This window comes from Micropterus salmoides, unplaced genomic scaffold (assembly GCF_014851395.1).
Source record: "Micropterus salmoides isolate LMB-PRFRI ecotype aquatic unplaced genomic scaffold, ASM1485139v1 Ms_hic_scaffold_4, whole genome shotgun sequence".
NCBI classification, from domain to species: domain Eukaryota; kingdom Metazoa; phylum Chordata; class Actinopteri; order Centrarchiformes; family Centrarchidae; genus Micropterus; species Micropterus salmoides.
Window position 1 is genome coordinate 29,454,697 of NW_024043372.1, and position 14,702 is coordinate 29,469,398.

General features: G+C 43.1%; 1 protein-coding gene across 3 annotated transcripts in view; it reads right to left on the bottom strand.

The window, feature by feature from the left end:
• The window catches only part of prickle2b (prickle homolog 2b), an 88,445-nt gene that overhangs the window by 14,256 nt on the left and 59,487 nt on the right, over positions 1-14,702 (bottom strand). Inside the window, exon 1 of one of the 3 annotated variants that reach the window (XM_038695628.1) lies at positions 4,271-4,736. The exons of the other annotated variants lie outside the window; for them this stretch is intronic. The gene's annotated coding sequence lies outside the window, so the exon portion shown is untranslated. Of the gene's footprint in view, positions 1-4,270; positions 4,737-14,702 lie in introns of those variants that run through there. 3 annotated transcript variants of the gene reach the window in all.

Sequence of the window (14,702 nt, forward strand, 5' to 3'; positions counted from 1 at the left end):
GAAAACATACAAACATATAGGTCTAAAGTTGGTCAAATTCTCCATCACCACTTGAAATTGCTCACCATCCACCAGGAGCCTCGCAGTTTATTACTGTCAGCTCCAGCTTTCAACACCACCCTGAGCAGGAAGGTAAACCTCTGCTACTTCAGCTGTCACAGTGGAAGGCCAGCCACCGGCTTTACAAACTGACTGCCTAAATATTAACAAGGCACATGAAGTGGCCAGATACCATCGTCATGAATATTGATGGTTATGATAAACAGAGCAGCGACGCAGCTCAGGCAGACAAAGTCATCAAGTAGCTGTCGAGCAGGCTGACTGGTAGAAGGTTGTTTTCGCAAATCCCTGTTCCCAGCGGCACGATGCTATAGCCAGAGGCAACACAGCTTGCCTCATTAAAGCACAGCACCTTCACCATCATTACTAATTTAAGGCTGATTAACTGGTTGACACACACACAAACAAGTGTTTGCATCTACAAGAACACACACACACCCACACCCGGGAGCACGACTGAAAGTGAAAGGCACCAAAGGTGAAGATATAGGATTGTGCACTTATGGACACTTCTTCTAATGTTCTGACACGCTGCAAGGTGGTAAGTAGTTATTGCTACATTGGGGTGAGGAGGGACTCTTTGAGATAAGAGTATACAAATACCCAAAGCAGAAGGCAAGCATTTCCCACTACATTCCTTCTGAGAGGGCACATCGCCCCTGCCCCACACACTGCCTACAGTCTCTGTGGAGTTCAGTTCAGAGACAGAGAAGCTTGTGACCTTTGGAGAAAAGCACCTCTCTGACCCACTCTCTCAGTCCAGATGTGTGATGATGATCGTCCTCCAGTGATTCACCTCACAGACATCCCCACATCGATGCTGGCTGAGATACTGTAGGCCTAGAGGGGCCTGTTGCTCCTTCCCTCCTCTTCTATCCTCATGATTTACAACACGCTTCATGCACATGCCTGGGATTTCCCCTCTACTGAAACCTAATCCCCTTAAAATCTACATGATTTCAATTAGGAAAGAGTTGGGGACTTTGGTAATACAAGTCAAGTGCATCACTGACGCCTCATAAATGAAGTTAAAAGGCTTGTTCTTTATTCAAATATTGACTGGCCTTTCATCTACGGGGAGATGTAAATGCTGCCGTATTGTTGGTCAGTTGGAGTGTGAGGTTTTGTTCAGGACCTGGGGGGGTATGATGTTGGATAGTAATCCCTGTGACCATTATGTTGGTGGACAATGATTCACCACTTCGGGTTAATTATCATCCTCCTGGTCCTCTACATCAGACCTGTAACCCAGGTAGCAGGTGGTTTTAATACATCACTAGGTTCTGATAGGTACCTCTGACAGTTACTGGATTCAATCACTTTAGGTCACTGCTGCAAGATCTTTAGCAAGCATGGTTTCAAGTTTGGCCATACAAGTGGTCTTAAAACTCAAATTTACCATAGTGGTAGTAGTAGTAGTAGATGTGATTCAAAGCAAAGCAAATATTGACTTAACGGGGCTAGGTTTATAACTAACTCCAGGGTTTGAAGTTTCAGAGCACTCTCATTCCTGAGCAGCTCCCAAAAACTGCTGCAGCTTTTCCACGGCATCACTCTAGACGGTCAGATTAAAATCCCATCTTTAAACGGCAGCTCTACACAAAAGCGGAGGTTGGATGACAAGAGAGGAGAGCACAGAAGAGAGAACAGCTGGGTGCACACTGCAGCCAATTCTTGTCTTGTTTTTTTTCCTCTCTTCCTGCGGCTGCTTTTGTTTTCTTTGGAGGAATAGGGGGAAGAGGGGGACAGACTCTTCTCTCTTTAATGGCCTTTTGTTGGATGAGTTCAACATTTCCGTAAAGTGTTTTGAAGCAGTTGTTGAGATTTTCAGGGGCTTCAAGGAATCACCCTGCTTTCACAAATGACCAATCCACAAGCAAACAAACTCTTTGTAGCGACACTGCTGCATGTTGACTTCAGAGCCATTAGGAGTTAATCACAGTTAAATATGACTGGAGGTGTTCCCGACAAGAATCAGGCTCGGCAAAGACGTTTTCCATTACCGGCCAATTAGTAAGAACCAGATGCATAGTGTTCCTGCGGACAGAGATTAGGCCTGCATCCACCTGTCATAACAAATTATAGAGAGGCCCTCTTTTCAACTAGCCTCTGGTCCACCAGCCTCGACCTGAGGATTTTATTCTACTGGAATGGACAGCACCATATATGCAACTTGTTGATGAGTTTTAAATGGGACACTCACCAATGGTACAGATGTAGTGTAGTTGTAAAAATAGTTGTGGCTCTGTGTGGAGTTTTCCAAAGTTTGAAAAACCAACCCTGATGATGTCATCTTGAATTGGGCCTGGAATTTACACTTTTCAACAGAAAGCCTGCAAACAAACTGGAGATGTCGGGATAAAGGGAACTAAATTTAGGAGGTGTGTGCGTGGGGTGGGGGTCAGTCTACTAATAGATGCTAATGAGTGTCATTATGGGAAATGTAGTAGCCAGAACTCTTGGTGCTTGAACCAGACCACAAAAGGTTGGGACATCTCAAGCCTCTGCTGCTTCAATTTTAATGATTAATTTTCTTAAACTTTTTCTTGTGAATCCCCCCCAACTTTATGGAAATTCAATACAAAATTGCTGGAATAACCCTTTAAAAAAGTGCAACGAACCCTCATGGAAGATGCAGTTGTTAAATGCTAACCCCTGACTCTTTAAAATTACTGTTGTTGTTCAGTACAGTAGCTATTTTTACAGTGACTGCTGACCCTGAAGTTTTGTACTTTTTGTTGTTTTTTTAAATTGTAGATCTGTAAGAGAGTGGAGTTTCTTCTTCCTGCAGTAAAGTAACTGAAAAAGCCATGCGCATACCATAACTTCCCATTCTCTCTCAGTCTAATAATTGAAATAATTGGTACAGGACTTGTGTGGGGCAGCAAAAAAGGAGAGAGAGAGAGAGAGAGAGAGATTTATGCAACATCTGAACGAGATGCTTTTCAGCTGCAACCACGCTATACTTGAGACTGGATCACATTACTTATTCATTCAGTGTTGATGGTTACATAGAGTGACACTACTTTGGATGGGAACAGGGGGCAGTCATGGAAGGGACAGGCTTTCAAGACAGCCTCAGTACAGACTTCAGAACTTACTCAGACACCGTGCCAGACCATTAGCGAATCAGTTAACCAGCAACACACAGTATATGAAAAGGATTTGGTCTATGATACATTTTAGGAGAAAATATCTCAGCAAATCTGACCTTCCTGCTAAGAATTTTATTGGAATATCATATAGACTTGACTCATTTTTTTTCAGAGGCAGTTGGGGAGGTCAGAAATAATGTTGATTTGTTATATAAGCTCTTGTCAGTTCAGTAAATGTTTGGCGGTTCTCAGGAGCCCAGTGATACTGCAGCCAGCAGCTGAAGCCACATTATTCATTACTCACCCATCAGTCCATTCATGTGCTAATCCAGTGACCCTTTACGCTGCTAAAAAAGTAGCAGTCTAAATGGGTCAATTAGCCGGCATTGAGTCTTGTAATGTTCTCTTTAAAATAACTGCCATGGAGCTGCAATTATGCCACTTTTTTCCAATGCAGTTTGCACCAAACTCCAGGAAATAATTAAAGCCTTTTTAACAAGGAAAGTTCAAATAATGACAACATAATAACACCTGAAATGAGAAACATGAGACCAGCTGATTTGGAAATCTGAAATATTTTACTGATGCCTGTTTATTCATCTGTTTATTTACTATGCAATCTACAATCCATATGGCACAGAGGCTGCACAACAAAGGCGCTGAGGCTGGAAAGCACACAGAAGCTTGACCATCGCGCTACAGGGGGTGGGGTGGGGGATATAAACCGGGGAGAGCACGTCTATAGAGAGCGCGCTGCAGAGCGCGCTGCAGAGCGAGTCTGACAACTCTGCATGTTGTTATTTTCACCCAAATAACACCCAGTTTTAAGGCATGAATGACTAAAAGTGACGATGAACGCCTACTATGAGAATCTTGAAGAGGGTGAAAACTTTGCACATTGCGGAGAAGACTTTAATTCCTTCGACTCTTTACGCACACATTTCAAAGAGAGAGTAAAGAGGTGGTAGTCAGAAACGAACTCGATTTCTAAATAGATACATTTGTGACGCCAATCTCCTTTCCACTGCGCATCTAAAGCCCCAGCGTGGTTCGCCGTTGGTGCTGCAAAACGGCTCCAAATGCAACGCAAACACGATAAATAATCAGATGCTTACCTTCTTATAAACTGCGGCGGAGGGAAGCCATACCCCTGACCTCTGTGCTGCTGGTGCAGGTTTTAAAATAAGTCTTCCTCATTGGAAAATTTGTCACACAACTCCAATGCCACAGCTTTGCCACGAAAACACCCCACTCTCACCCGCTGCGTGGTGTCTGCACCCCTCTGCTACATTTACCCCCTCCGTTTAAAAGCCTTTTGTCAACCCCCGGCGCTCCGCAAACACATTCAGGAGTTCAGCAAAATGAGGAGAAAGCGCCCACTTAAGTGTGTAAAGATCAGGTCCCCCTTCACAGGTCCAAACAAGAGCCAGACTCCGCAGAAATATTTGAAATCCAAACGAATAAAAGTGAAATCTCCATTGGAAGCGGGGTTACTGCTGCAGAGTGTAAATATGAAGATCTGTGCGGACTTTCGGTGAGTAAGTGCACGGAGGGCCGAGCTGCTCCGCTCCTTGATGACCGACCCACTGAACAGCAGAGCTTTAATCCTTAACCGGTGTCTATTGCGTATAAATAACACGCCCACTTCCGGTTGCACTTTGAAAATAAGAGCACCACTGTCAAAAATTTGGGGATGTATCATTTTTGGGTTAATAGTTCAATCTACTAAATGTACTCATTGTGATTTTATTTACTACATCTGCAAATGTAGATATTAAGTAACTTCAATCATATGAAGTTCCTGTAACTTCTGGAACAATCCCTGTGCAATAACCTGGTGACTCTAACATCTACTTGTGTTTACTAATTATTATTATTTATTCATCATTGTAAATAATACTGTAGCATATATATATATATATATATATATATATATATATATGCTACAGTATTATCTCCACTACTACATGTAGTCGACATAATAATACCTGCAAAAAATATTAGTATAGACTACTGTCTTATGGTCTACAAATGTTGTTATTGTGTTGTTTCATGTGTGTATAATGTACACTGTAGTGTGTGTGTTTGTTTATGCTTGTTCTGTGTATCTAGGCCTATGCAGACAGCAAAGACCAGAGTCAAATCTCTCGTTATATGTAAACTGCTTTTTATTGTGATTCATGTACATATTTTTAGAAAGATTCTTCCCAAATTAGGCTAACAGACAGAACACATGTACAACGCAATATATCTCAGAGACAACTAAGCACATTTAGTCTGCAGATGATGACCATTACATGCGATGGAAATCGTTGAGAGGACTTTGAATAACAATTTGCTTTATTTATCGTTTTATTAATTATGGTCAGTAATGTACTTTCACACTTTAGAGGAAGCCCCTATATTATATTTTGAGCATTTGTTTTGAGGTGATGTTGCTAACTTCCTGTCGCCCACCATTCTCCTCTCTCCTCCCTGCATGCTAACATCCCGGAGTGATGTCAGCAAGTCAGCGTCCCAACAGTGGTGTAATTAGCAGCATGAATGACTGGTGTTCTGGCAGGATTTGCATGTGAATGAAGCCACTTCCCCGAATCAACTGGCCCAAGACAAGAAGACAGAGAGAAAGAGAGCAAGAGAGAGCGAGGGGGGGGGGGGGGGGATTGAGGCCCTGCAAACAATCCAGTGCTGTTTAACATAAGAAACGGACATCACCTAAAGAAAGGACAAAAGGCTTACAAGCCAATGGAAATTGACAGAATCAAAAACAAATGTAAAGCCAATTTATTCGGATGTTGAAACTCCAGTAGCTTATTTTTGTGCACCTACTGGGCCTGTTAGTATTTTAGGCTGACTTGTTATTTCTTAAAAGTTCATAAACAGGATAATTTTACATTTCTCTCTATAGATAGAGAGACCTATGTATACACACACACACACACACACACACACACACACACACACACACACACACACAGAGGGAGTCTGTTTGATCATTAGCAACAACATTAACAGCACAATTGTTCCCTAACAGATTGTCACCATCTCAGCTATTTTGGTTCCTTCTTAAACTCTCAAAGACTCACATGGCAATACACTCTGTAATGTTATCTCCCTTCTCTTTTTTACTACAGTGAGTGGTAGGAGTGTTCCCACAGCGGCTTCTCATTTGCTTATTTGTGTAACGCAAAATGTGTCAAGAAAAAGGAAAAACGCCCAAAAGTTTTCTGGCAATCACAGCTTAACAGATTTGTGGAAGATTTCAAAGGAAGAATGGCTAGCATGGAAGTGGGTTGGAGAGTAATTAAATCAAGATTTGTGTATATTTTTCCCAAAGTACCCTGCTGCTGCCTGTTGGCCAAACACAAGTGGAAAAAAAAACAAGAAATGCAGAAAGGACAATAAAAAGGCTTGCTTTTGAAATAACGAGGAAGAATTTCGCCGCTGAAAACAGCCGGCAGCTCTGAACAACCTCCTCAGCTTTTGAGCACAGTGCTGCAGTCTCTCTTCTCCTTTCAGGAACTGTCAGTCAGTCTAAAACTCTGGTTTTCTGTTTAGTGAAAGCAGTCTTTCTGCACTGGATTCTCGTGTCACACGTGGCAGGGCAACTCTCACTATGTCTTAGTTTCGTCCATTATACCGTATAATCGCAGCCCCTTTACAAACACAAGAATATCAATTACAGCTCAGGCTGTACTTACAGCCTATCCACGGTTTTACAAGGAGCCCTAAGTGACAGTGTCCTCTGCTCGGAGCAACCACAGAATGGGTCAACTGGTTTGGGGCCAGCCATTTCCCCCAAATAATTCATTCCCTTTTCCCCAATAAACTGTTCCTCGAAGTGCAGTAAGCGGTTTTAAATGCCACGAGAGGACTGAATAAAATCATAGAGGCCAGCTTGGGGGACATACCACAGATAGCATTGCCTTCATGGATGCTTGGCATGCACAGAGATGGTAATTTTAGACAGAGAGCCAAACAGGTTTACTCCCTTCCTAAGCAGGCATAGGCATATTGAGGCTTTTGTCTCTATCAAAGCACAGGATGAGCGATATTGTAAATACATGTTCCCGCAGGACCAGGAGCCCTGTCTGCAAGTAAGTATGTAAGAAAGTTGTATTGACTCAAAGGATCTTATCCTACAAGAACATTATTCATGTCTTACCAGGGACGGAACTGATTTACACGCTGCCTGATATGGTCAGAAATACACTCCTGATAAATCAATGCCTTTATCTGGATTTGAAATGTAGCCAACATCCCAACATGGCCTCCTCATCTTTATTTCTCATCTGCTTTTTTAGGAACACCAGTCTCCTCTCCTTTCATGTGGCAAATGCCGATGGCTATCACTCTAGAGTCAACACACGAAGCAGCTGGGACTCACCCCAACAGCTGATAGCTCAGACATGTTGGGAGGGAGGGAGAGAACCTAGCGTCCCCTCCCGTATAGCTTTTCTTCCCACCACTGCAGAAAGTTTCTTAAGCAGATTTCTAACTGCTGTAAGTATTTACACTGCCCAGAATCTGATCCCCCAGCTGGCTACCTAACTGTGTTGCAGCCCCGTTAACAAACTGGTCTAGACTTGTGGCAGCCATGATTTTGAGGGCAGGGTAATATTATAACATCATATCGTTCCTCAGCAACCAGACCTGCCCTCAGCAATGAGAAGTATAGCGAGCAGTAAGAGGATTTTTGAGGTTCAACAGGAGAAAGAAATTATCAAAATTATATTTAAAATTAAAAAGAGATGAGAAAGAAAGCATGATTTGAACTTCACTCTCAGGCTCTCTTTTTTCAGACTTTTCTGATTTCTGTCAGTTTGTGTATGTTAGAGTGCAACATTTTGAATCCCAGTTGTGCTGTAAATTACCCCGCCTTTGAGTGTGGCTGTTCGGAATGAAAACACTTTGGATGTGGTCTGACAACACTGTTCCATAAAGTTTGCTTCAAGCATAACCAGCCTAAATTGCTGGATTCTGTGCTAGGACACAGACCAACAAATCAAACAACCAGGGCGTTGAACTCAGTGAATGGCACATTGGAGACGATGAGGAAGTTGTTGTCAACCGAAGCAGATAGTCCTGGTGTGTTTGTTTGCTGTCCTTCCGCTACATTAAAGGTGTAATGATTCACATGAACACTTGCATCCAGTTACAAAGAAGAGGAAATGGCTGCCAGTCTGTATAAAGGTTCACTGCTTAACCCAGCTCTGGTCACTGTGTTGGTGAAGAAGCCTGACATTCAGTGAGAGCAGAGTCATTCTAAAGACACACTGACCTCCCCTCTACCATGAAACAGCAGTTCTTTGACCCAACTACTCTGCCCAGAAAGGAGATTTAGGTTGACACAATACTGGGGGCTCACTATGGTTCCTCCACCCAAGAGCCCCTCTGTACCCATGTTACCAGCAGATAAGTGGCCATTATTCATCCCATGTTGAACATTGACTGGATTAATTCTGCATGGTTTGAGGGGTGAAACTGTATTTGTCCAACAGGAGGGAAATGGCAAGGAAATGAGGAGAGCAGCCAGCTTGGCTGAAATTCTAATTAGCTTGGGGGTTCGTTAGCACACACACTCAACTTGCTGCAGAGACCTTGCTGATATAGAGGTCTGGGTAAGCCATTAAGTCACAGAGGGGAAAGTAGAGGGAGACAGTGAAAAATAAAAAGAGAGAAAGGGGGAGAAGGAAAGAGTATGGACACTTAGTTTCACACATAACGGCATAGGGCAATGAGTTGACCTTGTGGAGTGACTCCTCAAGGGGACTGGAGCTATTTTTTGCCCCTCCTGGCCCACTTACACAAGGGCTCTTCAGCACAGAGGAAAAACACACTCCAAGCCCTCCACCTTGGTCTATCCATTAGACCATCCATCTCCACTGTAGACAGCTCTCTCCAGGGCGACGCAGCTCAATTTCCAGCGTGCTGTGCCCAACAACGGCGGTTTGTCTGTGAGCTTTTCTCAGCCGTACTGTACATGTGGATTCTGATTCAAAACATAACTAGGTCATGCTCTGGTTTGCGAAAAAAAAAAAAAAAGGAAAAAAGGGAGGAACAGTTGTAGGAAGTAAAGAAATACTGTAGTGGACGCAGTGGGATATGAGGAATGGCAAACAAGGGACAATGAAAAATTAGTTTTGACATTATTATTATTCCTCTGTTCGTGCCTTAGAAATATAGAGACATTTGGGAGAGGAGATTTTTGAGTGCTCAACCTCCCCAACCTGCTGCTGAAAAGCAATCTCTTGAAAAAATGTTGTGAAGTAATGCACAAAAATCTCCCATTTCTCTCCCAGCAACACATACAGCCACGGCTCTGATGCAGAACGATCTCGTGGCTCTATGAATGAACCACCCACATCTGAAACTCCCACATTCAGCACCCTGCAGCCATTTCTCTGACTCAACTCTCTCATTGAGCCTCCACTGATGTTCCTCTTCCTCACCTTGTCATCATGACCCAGATGAGTGGTGGGGGTGTCGATACGGATTTGCCGACTCTCTCCATCTTCCTCAGTGATGGTTTTTTTGTTTTATTCACTAACATCAACTCCACCAACTAAACCCTTTTCTGACTTTTATTTCTGGTGCTCTCTCTGTAACAAATCACCTTGCAACCCTCACCCGTGGCCACAATCACATGCCAACTGACCAGATGTTCCATCGTTAATGATGAATATTAGCATACTCATTAGCTGGACCACAGTTGTGTGGTGGCAGCCGCAGTCTTGATATACGATCTTACCCCTTACTTTCAGAAGGCTGCATTAAAGCCAAGCCAACACAAAACTGTATGTGGATTAGTTTGAGGGTTTGTAGGCACTGTTCTTTATAAAGAAGCCACGTCAAAGCAAATAACTCCAGATGGGGTGAGTAGGTGCAGCAAAAAAGACACATGTTGAATGTGTATTTAGCTGGTAAGCCTTTGGAGCAGGCTTGATGCTCAGTAGGTTTTTGCTTTTCCATGAATTTTAAATCTAGAGATAAAATGCAATAAAAGTAAAGGAACCAGAGGTTATGTTAGGTACAAGCAAAGAAACGGGAATAAAGAGAATGAAAATGGTGTTGAAGAGTGAAAAAGAAGGTGAGGAATGAGGAGACTCGCTAAGGCAAATACTTTTTGCCTTAGCGACCCAAACATAGTCTGTATTCAAAAAATATTCCATGTCAAGGGGGTGGTTTGAACTCCACTTTCTCCAGAGCTCTCCCGTAATGGTTTCAGCCCAAACTTTTAGTTAAATAAACTCCAACACTCAGCTATGGCACGTTTAAATATTTAGCTTTAGTTGACTTGTGGGTAGAGCAGCGACAGACAGCATCAGTCCATCAAACTGAGTTTGGCCTCAGGGTGTTCGATCCACTCTGGAGAAAATGAGAAAAATGTACATGAACAGGGTGCTGTGCTTGTGTAAAACCACACCATAAGTTTGGTTTGCAATTTCTTGTCCACACAATTCAGCTAGATGGAGAAAAGACATTCTTTCAACACACTAACTGTATGTCAGAGTTTTCCTGTTTGTGTGTGTATTTGAATAAGAATTTTTATTATTGACGAAAAACATACTTGAACACAAGTCAAAATAATCAATTATGAATACACCTTCAGGTTCAATTTGCTCTGTTTATACTGTACCTACAGACTGACTACAAGTGGCAACATGTTTGCGGTGGGAGGAGCAGCGCTGTCATTGTTCAAAGCATTTGAGTCTTTCCATCAAGGCCATTTAATTAGCTACTGAAACGTGAAGGTCTATATTACTTTCCATCAATGCACATAGGCTACAGACTGACCTATGAGACACAGGCATACCTATATAGAACACTCAAATGCACAAGTCTGTTAACGAATCAGTACAAGCGATGGGGAGGATGTGGATACATGGCCTGTAAAGACACTGTAGAATCTGTAAATATTGTGTTTGCATTTTGTTTAGACACCTTCAATGTTCTGAGGGTTAAAAAAAATCTGATCTCATTTAAAGTCCCTGAATTCTTAGTTTCAAATCCAATCTCTCTACAACATTACATATTCAAAACTCAAACTAAAAAAGCAACAATCAAAGATAACATTTATTATTAAAGAGGTGCTATTATGCTTTTCCCCTCTCCTTTATTGAGTTATATATCTTTTTTGTGCATGTACTAGGTTTGCAAAGTGAAAAAGCCCAGGTCCACCCCAAAGGGAGTTCCCATCTCCCACAGAAAACTTTGCTCTGAACTGCCTGAAAATAGCTCGTTTGTAGTCCAGCCTTCCCTCCATCAGAGTAAGAAACTAATAAATACCTTACCTTTTTTTTATATATATATATTTGGTGTAGTAAGAAGTTATATCAAACAGAAATATAATGTTATCTTGGCTCAAATGTTCAGTGTCTGTGGGATCAAATTATATAATCATTATCCCATAGGCATCCAGGAATTGAGCGAAACTTACCAAGTAAACTAAAGATGTGGTGGTGGGGTGCCGTTTCCCAAGCTTTGTCTGAGGGGAGGCCCGCAGTCTCAGACTTTGAAAACCCCTGGACTAGGCAAAAAACTCAGTCACTTTGTTAATCACTTCAATTAAAAGACTAATAATAACACATTTTGAAAGCCTAAAGACATTATTTAAGGGTTGCTTTTTTTCTTGAAATGATTCCTCAATTTAATTCCTCCCACATTTCATCTTGTTATACTGTTTACCCTATGAAAGGGGGATGGATGATAAGCAGATCACACACACACACACACACACACACACACATGTCCGTCCGTCCGTCCGTCCGTCCATAAGGCCACACAGCACTCTCCCCACAGGATCACAAAGGCCTGTGGTGGTTATGGATTGGAGGAGAAATTGCCATTTCCAGGATGTGACACACTGGTGGTGTGTTTCATCACGAGCCGATAAAGACGGTGAACCAGGAGCTTTATTGATTGATCGCTGCAGAGAGCTGAGACATTAGCCAGCAAATACTCACACAAGGACAGACAAGGCTTTGGAGAAGGCATGGGAGGAGGAGTCACACTGAGCGATTTACACACACACAAATACACGCACACACAAACGAAACCCATTAAATAACTTTTAACAAATCAAGGTCAAACATTCAAAGTGAACACATCTCTGAGTCTCCAAGGCAGACCATCATTCCATCACTTGCCATTTAAAATGTACTGTAGGCTTGTTTTGAATACCAGGTCTGAGCTAACATCTTCACAGCGTAGTCACATAAGTCTCTTTCCATCTGTAGCTTTTTCTTCACCCACTTCATTCCCCACTTACAGCTGCTCCCCTACATTCCCCATTTAAAACATGGCCCATTAGGAAGCAGTGAGAGAGAGCAGTGCCCCAAGAGAAACTATATAACCCCGGCCCGCTGCTGTTTACACCAGACCCGGCCCGCTGCTGGAGCCGCTGTTTATTTGAACTGTGAACCTCCGTGTGAGGTGTGCGAAACGAAAACCGTAAGCGCGTGTGTGTGTAAGTAAGACAGAAAGAAAGAAAGAGGGAGCATGTGTACTGCAGAGGCGAGGGGGAGGGAACACTTCCACACAAAACCCAGTGTCTCGCCCTCCGATTTCTTTCACACCTCTGTTAACACGCTTTTCACAGAGCATTTATTCGCCCCGTGGGCTCCTGGCGCTCCTCGGGTTCTCCAGGCCACAGACGGGCCTCTGTGCTGCACCACTCAGGCACAAGGAGGCCGAAAACAGACCACGTACACCCCCCGTGGAGCTCCAGACACAATAATGTCCTTCTGCTGACCCACATATGACATCATAGCCTGGTTCTCACACATATGTTTCACTCAAACACACACAGAAAACATACAAACACTTCTGCTACGTAGCAATGCACCCACATATGGGAGCAAGAACACATGCAATTGTATGCTTATTCTGTATGTATGAAACTCTAGAGGCACACACACACACACAAAATGGGGAACAGTAAAGTTAGTGTGGGATTGGTTAAAACTGTCCAAGTCGAGGGCAAAGGATAAGAAGACCTGAGCATCAATGAAGCCACTGTTTAAAAAGGTTGCAGACTGACTGGAAGAGCGACAAGGAATATGAAAGGCTGCCAAGTATTCAGACACGGGAACAAGGACACACACTGAGGAGACCCTCATATACACATGAAATTAGAGCACATAATATACACAAACATACCGACACACGTGCACAGAGAGCTGGGCTTATCTGAGGGCAGGTTGAATTTGCTGAAAGATTCTGCATTTGGTATCTTTTCAAAGAGACAAGCTGTTGCTCCTTCAGCTCCATTTGTGTGTGGGTGGTTCTGAATTAGCAGTACAGGCGTCACTGGCCATAAACACGCCATTCATTCTTAGGATCAAACTGACAATAAAGATGATATAACATCACTTTTTTTTCTCCCCATCAGATTCCAATGTGTGTGTGGCACACACAAGTCGAAGACCACAGGAGAAGAGAGGTAAAGAGCAACATATATGTGATCATCACCCTCAGTTCCCTTAAGAATATTAACACATGCTTGTGAATGACCAACCCAAAGACGAAGATGCAAACCACTGACTTGAGCTGTTTCATGGACAAAAAAGAAAAAACATCTTGAGGCTGCTTCCTGAAGCGTGCACCAGCTAAATACTGTATATCATTCTTCTCGCCTCTGTTGCTGGGATCCACATGTCTCCACATAAACACATATTTTGGCCAGACAGAAACATACACAGAGAGATAGTGCAAACACAAGATGCTGTACTGTCACGCAGTGCCAGAAAGCACATGTACAACACATTCCCTCACACACAAAATCATGCACACAATCGTATCAGTGTCTTCACAAGCTACTGTTCTCTAAAATCCATGCATTGCAAACCCATCCGCTATGGCTAGCACAACAGAGAGTGACATACTAATCTGTGAAAAGGCACTGTCGATATCCGCCATGTCTAATCGCATCACAGCACTGCAGCTCAAGCATGTTTGGTGCCTCTTCTGTGGTATGTGGGGCAGCGTACCAGCCAGCAGAGTAAACTCTGGACAGGAAAGGCTGCTTTCTGTGTGTGTGTGTGTGTGTGTGTGTTAGCGCTTGTGTATCTGCATGCCAAGACTGTGCCAGCCACAAGACTGATGCTGGCGTCAGGATGAATCACATTCAGTCTGCTATTCCTTCCCTGCAGCACGCCAGGAGGTTAGCCAAGAGAGAGACAGAGAGAGAGACAGAGAGAGAGACAGAGAGAGAGACAGAGAGAGAGAGATCATAAAAGCAACATCAATGAGTGATAGACCGAGCAAGAGAGGGAAACATAAAAGGGAGTGTGAAAAACAGGAGGGTGTGTGAGACAAAGCTTGAGAAGGAAAAACAATGAGGAAGAAAAAAACAAAGGGAGGGAGAGCGCATGGTATCACCAAGCCCATCCATCTGCAACCAAGCTACATGCCAATACATTCATGCATTCTCTGGATGTGACCTATGGATTTGTCTAAATGTTGGTTCATCCCCCAATTCTATGTAAAACCTTCCAATAACATATGAGGAGGACACTGGACAGATTCCCTACTGGTCTGATCCAT